The sequence below is a fragment of the Nicotiana sylvestris genome, chromosome 3 (assembly GCF_000393655.2).
Source record: "Nicotiana sylvestris chromosome 3, ASM39365v2, whole genome shotgun sequence".
Lineage (NCBI taxonomy): Eukaryota > Viridiplantae > Streptophyta > Magnoliopsida > Solanales > Solanaceae > Nicotiana > Nicotiana sylvestris.
The window spans coordinates 12,411,270-12,421,575 of NC_091059.1; positions in this window are offsets into that span (position 1 = coordinate 12,411,270).

Below are 10,306 nucleotides of genomic sequence, written 5' to 3' on the forward strand. Positions count from 1 at the left end.
CTGATTCTTGACTTCCTCTCTAAGTTATGGAGTAAACCACCTCAAAATGCCATTGATCCAAAGCCTTTCTCGAACTTGAGTGTGTCAGAGCTCGCTAAGGGCCTCAACAGAACCTCGGGCGGTGCTCACAGCCAAGTTACATAACCAAAATGGAGAGAACTGCAGTGCGGAAATGTCATCCCTTATGTGTCCAAGTTAAAAGGGAGCTCATGGGTCCCAAGGCAACGCTTTCATGAGGGGGCAGAACTTAAGTCTAAGAAGAGAGTGAAAGTGCAGAAACAGAGTTCTAAGAGCTGAGGTAATAAATGAGAGGGAAAGGGTGATGGGAGACATCCATTAACATTTCAGGGAGTCAATAACTTCACACAAAGGGGGCAGGGTATTGAGAATCCAGTGCAAGGAGCTTATACACTTAGGCATGGGTTAACAATAGAAAGTACTGACATGCCTGTAAATCAACCAGAACACACAACATATAAGAGAAATGTGGAGGTTATGATCCTAAGAGGATCAAGTTTGGGTCATGCACAACAATTTCCAATGTTGTCATGCCCCAAACCAACCACAAGTATTAAACACATTGGGGTAGGGATTTAGAATTCACAGGACATGATACATTAATTCAGAATAGGAGAAAGAAAATTACAGCATGCTAACAATGGTACTAGGCTAAATACAAACAGTAGGCAGACAAGAATGCAAGAAACAATAATTAAACATATTGTTGTTGGTGGAAAAAACTTAATTAGAACATACCAGTAAGAAATGCAAATGCAGAAAATAAGCAAGTTTCCCCACAGCCTAACCTTGGCTTTCAGCCGGGTAGGTAAGGCAGCAATATAGTAGTAACAGAGAAAAGAGAGATTTGGTGGAGTGTGTGTTTGAACTTAAGTGTTTATGCCTTGTGTTCGTATTTTTTTTAAAGAAAAGAAGTACATGATATTCATAGCTTTTTGAAAACGAGTAAAAAAGGGTAATAAGCTACAAACATAGAGACAATCATGATTCAGAATCAATTATACAAGTGATTGCCTTTAATTAAGGGATCACTTTGCTTAACGGGTAGTGACAAATTCAAAAATAAGGAAAGAAATCAATTTATAAGCAGGCTGCCAGTTGCCATAAAAGAAGTAGTAAAATATTAAGTAGGGCATCGAGTCTAGGTACAAAAATACACTAATTTTGGAAAGAATTCAGCAAGGCAAAATAGGAAAAGAAAATCAATTAACCCTAATAGGCGAGTGAAATCAGAATTTCACAAAGGAAAAGTTTGAAATCAGTCACAAGTTGAAGGTCAAATAAAGAAGGAAACTTAGCATATAAATAGGGTGCATAAACACTATACATGCGAGGCCAAGCTTGTTGGTAGAAGGAAAGAGCATATAATAGTAGCACAAAATTCAGTGGATAGCAACATTCGAAACATGATAGCCCAGTAGGTCAAGTAGTGAAGAAAACATAGAATATTAAAGCATGTGAAGATCTCACAGTAGCAGGTGAAGAAAACCCCTCTTGAAAATTAGGGTTTCGAGCATAATCGATTTTTAGAGATGATAGAAAAACAAATTCAGAAGAATCACACAGGGAAATAAGAGATTTTGAGATAAAGAACTTCAAAATCGAGTTTCGCACTTAAACGAACAGCCCCAAACCCAAAACCATAGGATTTTCAAATATAGAAGAGTTTTTAAAAGAGGATAAACAAACAAATCGGACAGAAACTCAGGCAAACAAGCATTCGTCTAATAAACAGTCATAAGAAATTAGGGCTTTTAACATGCAAACTCAAGTAGAATAAAGATATAAGGAAACACAATAGAACATGTCAAAAATCAGAGAAAAGTTTTGAAATAACCTAACAAGATCCCTAATCGGAAAAGATAAGGGGTTTTGAAGGCAGAGTTTTAAAAGAAACTTCGAGAAAAATGCTTAGTAGTTCAGATAAAACATAGATCTGAAATAGATCTAAAAGAAATCGAAAGAACCTTAGAGGTTAGGGTTTCAAAAGAACCCTAAGAGATGATAAAGGCTTTGAAAACCATCGATCTAAGCAGGAAAGTCAAAAGTCTGTCTTGAATAGCCATGGCTGAACGGAGAACAGTCATGAAATGAAATCGAACAGGTTCTAGACCAAGCTCTTTCAAGATCTAGACTTGAGACCATAAGAATCGAATAGGTAGAAGCCATGGGGGTTGATACAGGTCTCCGACGACCTTGGAAGTCATAGATTTGGGAGGTATTAGGGTTGGGTTAGGTGGCGGCGGCTAGGGTTCATGAGGGATTGCAGAGAGAGTTGAGAGGGAAAGGGATTCAAGGGTGGCGTTTAGTGTGAAATGAGGTGGGGTAAGGGGTCGTTTGAGGTTAAAAATGGAATGGGCCGATATTGGTCGTTGATCTAAATGATCAACGGCCAGGATTGAAAGGGTTAGGTAGGGGAGCCGGGTTGGGTTATTTAGATTGGGTCGGGGGTCGGGTTGAAATTGAAATTGGGTTGGGAAAGGGGGCCTGTTTTGGGTTATAATTAAAACTCAATTTGGGCTATTATAGCAATAGCCACTTTTCCCTTATAATTTTATAAAATATAGTAAATTAATTCCTGGAAATAAATTGAAGGTACTAAAATGATTTGTAATACATAATTATCAATTTAAAAATACTGGACTTAATTTTTATAAATATAAACACAATTAAATCTAAAAGAAGCAAATATTGCAATTATATGCAATTTAGCTTTAAAAATACTAAATAAATTTTTAAAAATATGAAAAAATTATCTTGACTATATTTTAGTATAAATATGAGCATCAAATAAAATAATCACCCAGATTGATTACATTGGGAATTATTATTGGGTTTTTATGAATAAAACAGAGGAATGAATTAGTTAACAAATCTTTAAAATTAAGAAAATTAAGAAAATTAATAAAAAATTTGGGCATAATTATATATGCATATATATTCTATTTTGAAAGTATTTTTCATAGAAAAAATATACAGGAAAAAATTGGATATCAACAGTTGTCCCTCTTTACCCGGGAAGGATGAAAGAGTTGTCGGGTAAAGATATGATGGCCAATTTTGACCAAGCGAAATGGTTTGAGAAATTAGGCCGCACCCTAGCTTTTCAGTTTCCTACATATCTCTGGTCTTATAGGAATCAGGACATATGTAGTTCGGGATTCGTTGGCGGGGTATGCCGATGGAGACTTTCGAGAACAGACGCAATATTCAGGACGTAGGAATAGTTAAGATTGGACATGGATGCGGGAACTGGAGCGGGATAGCTCCTGCCGAGATGGCCGTTGCTTGCCGGTTTACATGCAAATAAGCAATACAAGCATATATTGTGCATAAATTTCAACATGATGCAATCTCTCGTCGGACCATGAGGATTGTCTTCGGACGGTTAGAATGACGTCCTTAGACCATGATGTCCTGGGCCATGAAGCGTATAATAAAGGATTCCTAGGCCATGAAATGATGCTCTCAGGCTATGAGGATAATGCCTCTGAACCATGACGTCTTTGAATAATGATATACAAAAGATTAAAAGGGGTCATCAGGCCATGACATGGCATTCTCAGGCTATGAAAATGGTGCCTCCGAACAATGATGCCTTCAGATGATTTAGCGATCTTTTAGCCCATGGGATTCAGTATTTGGCGATCTTTAAGCCATGCAAATGTGGATAAGATGGCGATCTTTCAGCCATGCAAATGTAGATAAGATGGTGATCTTTCAACCATGCAAATGTAGATAAGGCGGCGATATTTCAGCCATGCAAATGTAGATAAGACAACGATATTTCAGCCATGCAAATGTAGATAAGGTGTCGATCTTTCAGCTATGCAAATGTAGATAAGGTGGCGATATTTCAGTCATGCAAATGTAGATGAGGTGGCGATATTTCAGCCATGCAAATAGAGATAAGGTGGCGATATTTCATCCATACAAATGTAGATGGAGGTTGTGTTTAACCTCGGAAGGCAGAATGGTAGCCTTATGCAATGCAAAATGCAAATGGAGATAGCGTTTAGTCTCGAAAGGCAGAATAGTAGCCTTATGCAATGCAGAAATGCAGATGGAGACATCGTTTAGTCTCGGAAGGCAGAATGGTAGCTTTATGAAAGAAATAAAGTAGCAAATGGTAACCGACGTTTCTTAGCTGATAGTGGATTGCGATATTATGACTGTTGGGAACGTGGTGACACACGGAACATCACCGGTATGCATGGATGACAAATGTGAGTAAGAGCGACAGTTCTGAGAGTTGTATTCCTGAATGATGTTTGTCTCGTGAGTGTATTGTATGTATGATGCTTTCATAATCCAAGTGCCTGCATCCAAAGAAAAATTGTGAGTTTTGTAAAGGGGGAAGGTTAGTTCGTATCCCCACTAGCTCCGCTTGACTTTCTCGGCTTAGATCTGGTGATACTATATGTATCATTGGGGTAGCGTTGCTAAATAAGGTAATTTCAGTAATAAACATGCATGATTTGTAAAAATATAACATATATATATAATTAAGATAGTTTTTTAGATGAACCGACGACTGTGACGTGGTTTGAGACATTGCAACCTCTCTTGCTACAGAATTTTGAGGGTCCTCCTCAAAATTCTGCACCATTTTGATGGGTTGACGTTTCTGACTGTTGCTCGTGCGGAGATCGGCTGAACTTACCTCGGAATTTTGAGGGTCCTCCTCAAAATTCTACCCTAGTTTTCAATTTCAGAGGGGAAATGAAAATTTTATTGAGTTATGACCGATCCCATAGGGCTGCCTACGTATCCCCTCTTTAACAGGAATCAGGTCAGGCATAGTTCAATTTACATCATATAAGGGAAGAATAACGATTACACATAGTAACGCTTGACTGTATTTGAGTTGATAGGTTTTGGCCAGACTTCTCCATCCATTTCTGCAAGTATGAGGGCTCCTCTTATCAAAACCCGATGAACCATGTATGGACCCTACCAGTTGGGAGAGAATTTTCCTTTGGCTTCATCTTGATGCGGAAATTTTTTTTTTAACACTAGCTGCCCTGGTGTGAACTGTCTTGGCTTGACTCTTTTGTTGAAGGCTTTGGACTTTCTGTTCTGATAGAGTTGACCATGGAAAACTGTGTTCATTCTCTTTCTGTCTATAAGGGATAGTTGCTCAAAATGACTTTTTACCCATTCTGCGTCGTCGAACTCAGCCATGCAAAGGGAAGTTATCTTTTGGACTGGCCCGATTGAGATCCTGGTAGTCGACACAGACTCTGACCTTCCCATCCTTCTTTGGTATAGGCACGATGTTGGTTATCCACGTCCGGTATTCTACTACCCCGAGAACCTTAGCTTTGACTTTCTTAGTGACTTTTTTCTTGATTTTCAGACTCATATCAGGCTTGAACTTTCTGAGCTTTTGCTTTACCGACGGACATGTTTGATCGGTTGGCAGTTTGTGAGCCACAATAGACATGCTCAGGCCAGTCATATCATCATACAACCAGGCGAATATGTCCTCATATTCTCTTAGAAAATCCGTGTATTCCTTCTTTTCCGATGGTGATAAGTGGACGTTGATTCGTGTTTCTTTGACGTTTTCTACATCTCCCAGGTTAACAACTTCTGTCTCGTCCAGGTTGTACTTAGGTCTATTTTCAAAATTCTCAACTTCTTTAACAATCTCCTCTGGTATGTCATCTTCCTCTGAATCTATGTCCATTTGTTGCGTTGTCTCATTGCATGTCACAGTCATTGGGTCATCAAGATAAGTAATAGTAATGTTGTATAAGTAAAGTAATGAGAGAAAAATAATAATTAGCATTGATTAATAAGAAAAGTCAAAATTCTTTGATAAATTGCATAACTGTTTTGGAACATTGGAGATCTTATTATGGGAATTAAAATGCAAAAATAAAATCATTTATTAAAATAAAGACAGTGCATGATGCTTGTTTTAGCGTTGCTACCCCAAGGCTCGTCGGGCTCTGGTTGTCCTGATGGTCCAGTTATTGAGGCGTGCTCCTCTTCTTACAGCATGTATGGAAGGTCCTTCCTCCCCTCCTCTTCAAGAATAACACAGAAGTCCATATCATTGTCTTCTAGGAACAAGTTCTTAACCGCTGCTAGGGCTTCCTCCTCATCAGACCCATAGATAATATCAGTCGGTTGGAAAGTCTGCTCCAAATATGGTATTAGCTGCTCCAGCGGATAGTAGGGACCATGCCATGGTGGTGACCAGTTGTTTAATTCTTCCCAAGTGTCCTCGTATCCCAGCCCGAAAGTGCTGTCATGTTTCTTAAGTTTTATGGGCTTAGTGATTCCTTGGAGGTTCTTGCCGACCCCCTTGCCAAGTTTGTACCCACTCCAATTTAGTATACTTTCAATCTTGTTATCCCACCATTTATTTTTGTCAACAGCATTTACCTGTTCAATATGATGGTAAGTCTCTCCACCCAGCTTCCTTCTTCCTTCGATTGACGGGATGGTCTGGCGACTGTATATAGGGTTGCTACCGTAACCGTGAATGATCACCTCCTGGTGATTCCATTCAAACTTTACTTCCTGATGCAGTGTTGATGCTACGGCCCCAGCGGCATGAATCCACAGCCGTCCCAATAGCAGATTATAAGATGTCGGCACGTCTATCACATGGAAATCAACATCGAACCAAGTTGGCCCCATTTGCATACACAGACTACTATCCCCAATGGTGGACCTTTGGGAACCGTTGAAGACTTTCACGTTGATGGCTACGTCCTTTATCTCGTGCAGTCCTTTTACCAACTTTTTGAGTGTTACTAGTGGACAAATGTTGAGACTGGAACCCTCGTCGATCAGAATCCTGGTGATGAAATAGTCTTCGCATTGCACGGTGATGTGCAGTGCTTTGTTGTGACCCATCCCTTCATGTGGCAGCTCATCTTCATGAAAAATAATTTTATGACTTTCCAATACATGTCCTACCATGTTAGCCATTTCCCCACCAGTGATGTTGCTTGGCACGTATGCTTCACTCAGCACCCTTAGCAGGGCATTCTTGTGTGCCTCAGAATTTTGTAGCAAAGCAAGTATGGAGATTTGCGCTGGTGTTTTGTTCAACTGGTCGATGATTGAGTATTCTTTGGCTTGTATCTTTCTCCAAAGATCGTCTGGACCTATCTCAATAATGGGTGGCCGGTTGGAGGCCTGCTTGCTTGACTCAGCCAGATGTTCAGGGGTATAAACTCTACCCGTTCTCGTCATACCTTGTGCGGCAATAGTTTCTTCGAACCTACCCTTGCCTTTCCTCCTTGCCTCGGTTGTATAGTCCCATGGTCTAGCCTTTTTATGGTATGGCGTCATGGTTGACTTCATTACTGGAATCGCGTGGGTATCTTTACTCCGAACAGAGCATGTTCCTTGGGTGGTAAAACCGCAACTTCAAACGTTGTGGGTGTATTTGCTGGAGACACGAATTAGGCCTTAATTGGTAATGGTGTCTTTACAGTTGACGTTGTTTCAAACTCAAGTGGCACAGACATATTTACCTCGGCATCCCCAAAGGGCTGAATTTGGACCACGATCAGATTATGAGTAACTATTGGCTTCTTTAGGTCATCCCCTTCTGTGATCAAATCGATCGATCCATCGGGATCCCAATCATCCTCTATTTCAATCATGTGAATGTCTCCACCCTTGTGGTTTGGCAGTGGGTTATTGCAGACATTCGGAGCAGGTTCCTTTGCAACAACAATTTTGTTGTCAATTAAAGTCTGGATCTTGTCCTTCAAAGAACGGCATTTGTCGATGGTGTGTCCCTTCATGCCGGAGTGGTATGTACAGGATTTGTTTGGTTTAACCCACTGATAAGGGTTCTCAGGAGTTGTAGCAGGGATAGGGGTGACATAACCAGCAGCTTTGAATCTTTCGTACAACTAGTCAATAAGTTCAGCAATGGCTCTATATTGTTTCGGAAGTCTGCGGTCAAAATTTGGTCGAGGTCTAGGGAAGGTTTGGCGTGCAGGAGTGGATTTATAGTGGGATTGTTGAGCATTATAGGCTTGGTAAACATGTGCGGGTTGGGAATATCTGGGTGAAGTATGATGATATATGAGAGGTGAAGGTGATTGATAAGCGGGTGGCGGAGTTTGGTAAGAGGGTGAGGGTGCTTGGTAGTTTGGGGTAGGCTGATATGTGAGTGGAGGCATTGGGTAGGTTGGGTATTTTATGGGAGATTTGCTTCTTTTTGCAACCATTACGGCCCCTACGTCCCTTTTCTTGGATACACCACCAGATGGTAAGGCCTTATTTGTAGCTTGCAAGGCCTCAAAGTTTGTAACCATACCACTTTTGATGCCCTCTTTGATCCTTTCACCCAGCTTTATAATGTCAGAAAATTTGTGGCTCTCGATCATCATTAGTCATTCATAACATTGTGGGTCCTAAGCCCGGACAAATAATTTGTTCATTTGTTCCTCTTCTAAATCAGGTATGACCTTAGCAGCTTCGGACCTCCAGCGAGTAGCATACTCGCGGAATGTTTCTGTTGGCTTCTTCTCTAGACTCTGAATATAGAACACGTCTGGCGCATTCTCTATGTTGAACCTAAACCCGTCTACAAAGTCAGACACCATGCCTACCCAATTTGACCACTTCTTCGGATCTTTGCTAATGTATTAAGACAAAGCATCTCCCTTCAAACTCTTCATGAACAGCTTTATGCGGATTCTTTCATCTTTCCCTACTCCAACCAGCTTATCACAGTAAGTTCTCAAATGGACCCTTGAATCCTTTGTACCATCAAATATTTCGCACTTCAGAGGTTTGTACCCCTCGGGTAGTTCGACATCGGGCTGTATGCAAAGATCTTTATAGTTCAGCCCTTCAATTCCCTTACTTCCTTCAACGCCTTGAATTCGGCTAGTTAACTTCTTGAGTTCTTCAGCCAGGTTCATGATGAGCAAATCCTTTTCATTAGACTCGGGTGTGCTTTCGATGGGTTGGGTGGAGTGTTGAATAACCTCCACATAGATGGGGATGTTATGGTGGGTGTAGAAGTGGTCATTTGTGGAGTTTTGGAGTTTTGGGATAAGTAGCGGGGTGTTATTTGAGGTATTACAGGTGTTGCAGTGATGGTGAGGAGCGAGATGGTTTTGTTACTTTGGGATATTTTGTGGAGGTGTAGGGTTCTAAGCAATTGGGAAATTGATATCTGGAGTGGTGAGGGAAAATGATAGATTTTCCAGATTCCGAACCTGATCAAGTTCTTCCTAGAATTTCAGTAGCTTTTGTTCGAGTTGGGATGCATTTTCTTTGAAAACCTGAGTATCGTGACCATGAGTGACCTCTACCCGTTCAATTGAGTTCTCTTTTCTGACATTATTCAAATCTTCCACCTTCTCTTTGGTCTTGTTTTTGACAGGACTAAGAAGAGTGGTGGGTGGAGGGCCCCTAGATCTCGTGGAATAAGATAATGTTGCCAGAGTGCACGAACTAACCTTTGAGGAGGGGAATAATAAACAAAAGGTAAAAAACAAAAAGGTAACAAGTTAGTGAGGGTTATAAAAAGTGTTGCAATATTTAAACACATAGTGCGGAATGTAAAATATGTCCTAATTTGGAACCTCTTTGTGCCCGAGGTAGGCATAGCGACAAATTGATTTGGAGAACTTAGGATACTAAATGCCTCATTTTATTGATAAAGATAGACGAATCCCAAATCGACACTAAATAAATAGGAAATAAATGTCACTACTGGCCATTGGCCTTATTACATTTTATAAAGCGAAAAGAAAAAACTCCTATCTACTTGGTCCCAGAAGGACCTTCCCCAGATTCGGCATCTTTGGCTCCGTCGAACAACTTTCCCAACTCGCAAAGGCCCAGCAATAGGTAGGCTCTAGTAGATGTCCACCTTCATTTCCTTCAGCATTTTGCCAGTCTCCGACCCTCTTGAGAAACTTCCTTTCCAATTCCACTATGCCCCGCTCCAAGTATCCCAATCGCTTGTTGGCACTGACAGCCATGTCCTTCCACTCCTCAATTAACTTCTGGTTGGCTTCTGGTATCTCACGGTGCTCGCTTTTGTACTCCCAGATCCTCTTGCACAGTTGGTTGTATTTGACTTGTGCCTTGGCCCTTTCATCTATGATCTTGTGGCCCCTAGCGAACCTTGGCTAGCCCAGACCATCGTGATTATCTTCCAACCAGCCTGAATAGTAGGGAGGACAACCAGCATGGTATCTGTTTGGCTCAATGGTATCTCTCCCCATGACAATCTTGTAGTGCCACATATGTTGAGTTTGGCACTTATAAGGACTATCATCAGCCTGAAAGT